The sequence below is a fragment of the Lepidochelys kempii genome, chromosome 10 (genome assembly GCF_965140265.1).
Source record: "Lepidochelys kempii isolate rLepKem1 chromosome 10, rLepKem1.hap2, whole genome shotgun sequence".
NCBI classification, from domain to species: domain Eukaryota; kingdom Metazoa; phylum Chordata; order Testudines; family Cheloniidae; genus Lepidochelys; species Lepidochelys kempii.
The window spans coordinates 69,841,940-69,844,716 of NC_133265.1; positions in this window are offsets into that span (position 1 = coordinate 69,841,940).

Here is a 2,777-nt window from a genome sequence, read left to right on the forward strand (position 1 = left end):
AGTTAACCTAGCTGCTTGGCTCAAGTACTTTGAGGCAGTGGGAGTGGAAGGAGTGCCCCTCAATAGTGGAAGATTAGCTGCCTAGGATCCTCTCCAGAATGTTTATAGAGCTGTTTACTGCGCTCCAAAGCACAATGTACATTTTAAATAGCTGATCATACCAACAATTCTGTAGGCCTTTGGGGAGAGGGGAGACAATTGGCCTGCATTAAAGTCATGACTAAAAATGAAGACACTTCATCAGCATCCTGCAATTGGTTATTCCTTTCTGTTCTGCATGGTGTCTCCCCACCCCTAGTTATCTTGGTCAGATACATTAGTGGGGCTTTATCCATTACAGTTCTTTGTTTGTTAATAAGCACGTCTGGGGATAAATACATTCAACCAAACTGACCACCTATTGAAAAGGTGAATACATCTGCACCCATATCATGCCTCCTCTTCCAGGGATGATTGCCGTGAAGCCACAGTTGCTCTTTGGGGGACAGCATCCGGGCGTGTGGATTTCCCAGCCACGGATCCTTGTCAGTGTGTGTATGGCAGGAGGGTCGATCTAGCCTTCATGCTGTTGTAGTGGCCACATATCTTCTCTGCTGCCATTCTGCAGCCCAGGAAGCAAAGTGGGGATGGCGAATCTTGCACAAAGGAAACACAATGCTCAGCTGCAGAGTCAAGCTCTTTATTTCTTGCCTTCCCCCACACTCCCTTACTCTAACTTAGTGTAGGATAAAAAAAAAATAATGAGAGTTTGCTTAAGTTTTGATTAAGGAAATATCTGGGTGTTGTAAAGAGAGGCCCTGACTAGGAGGTAGAAGGATGGCCTTGAAAATGAGTTATAAGGCCCAAAGGGAATGCAGTAGGGAGGATGTCTGGTTCAAAGCACAACTAATGGAATAAGGGGAAGCTTCTAAGAAGGCCTCTGACTGATAGGGGTGACTGCAGATGGTTTTCAATAAGAATTTCTCTTAAACGGAGCCAATGTGGAACTTCCCACCCCACAGACCAGTGTTAACTCCAGCCTGTGTGAACCCAGCTGCAATGAAAAGCTGGCCAGCAGGAAGGAGGGGAAGAGATTAAGGAGGAGAGACCTGGTGCAGGAGGGAGTGGGGGCGGGGGGGTAGAAGGAGCTTGTAAATCTTATTTGGATCAAAATTAGGATGAGTTGTCTAGCTTACAAGTGATTTGAATGTGGTAATTGGCTCTGACGTTTGTTTGTTGCAGGGTATGAAAGTTATGAATTTGAAGGTTCTTTGTCAGACCCTACTATCATGCTGGAGTATGCCAGGGTGCGACTGTCATCCCTAAGTCTGGCCTATTTGTAAGTATACTGATCACATGCTTATGAATACTTTTTGTTACTGTATTGAGTATAGTAAATTGCGGATTATTTAGGCTTTGTAGGTACATTTACAGCAACTGTATAAATACCATTTGGCCTTTGGATTTAATAAAGGAATTTATAGTTAAATTAGTTTTTGGTTTCCCATAACAATATTAATTTCAAATAATATTATTTCCAACACTTAGTAACACACACCTCTCAGCGAGGATGGCAGCTTTGAATGATTAAAGCTAAATGAGTTTTGAAAGGCAAAACAAACATCTGAACCGCTCTTTAAGTGTGAAAAGGATCGTTTTCTTTCCTACTCGTGCCCTATGCTTTGCTAGCTGAATGGGTTTTCTTTACACTCCCCCCTCCCCCCCCCAAAAAAAAAAACCTGCTGAAACCACCCATGAAAACTTAGGCCAAAACAGAGTCCTGTTGGGCAAGTGATAAGTGCCTGAACACGGGAGAGACAGGGGCCTTGCAGTGAAAATGGGCATCTCCCAAAGTGGGCTGGTGTTACTGGGGAGCCACAAAAATTCTATGAAAAAAGAAAAGGAGGACTTGTGGCACCTTAGAGACTAACAAATTTATTTGAGCATAAGCTTTCGTGAGCTACAGCTCACTTCATCGGATGCATTCAGTGGAAAATACAGTGGGGAGATTTATATACAAAGAGAACATGAAACAATGGGTGTTACCATACACACTGTAAGGAGAGTGATCAGGTAAGGTGAACTGTTACCAGCAGGTTTCAGAGTAACAGCCGTGTTAGTCTGTATTCGCAAAAAGAAAAGGAGTACTTGTGGCACCTTAGAGACTAACCAATTTATTTGAGCATGAGCTTTCGTGAGCTACAGCTCACTTCATCGGATGCATGCCGTGGAAACTGCAGCAGACTTTATTTATACACAGAGAATATGAAAAAATACCTCCTCCCACCCCACTGTCCTGCTGGTAATAGCTTATCTAAAGTGATCATCAGGTGGGCCATTTCCAGCACAAATCCAGGTTTTCTCACCCTCCACCCCCCCACACAAATTCACTCTCCTGCTGGTGATAGCTATTACCAGCAGGATAGTGAGTTTGTGTGTGTGGTTTTTGGGAGGGGGGTGAGAGAACCTGGATTTGTGCAGGAAATGGCCCAACTTTATTATCATGCACATTGTGTAAAGAGTTGTCACTTTGGATGGGCTATCACCAACAGGAGAGTGAATTTGTGTTGGGGGGTGGAGGGTGAGAAAACCTGGATTTGTGCTGGAAATGGCCCACCTGATGATCACTTTAGATAAGCTATTACCAGCAGGACAGTGGGGTGGGAGGAGGTATTTTTTCATATTCTCTGTGTATAAATAAAGTCTGCTGCAGTTTCCACGGCATGCATCCGATGAAGTGAGCTGTAGCTCACGAAAGCTCATGCTCAAATAAATTGGTTAGTCTCTAAGGTGCCACA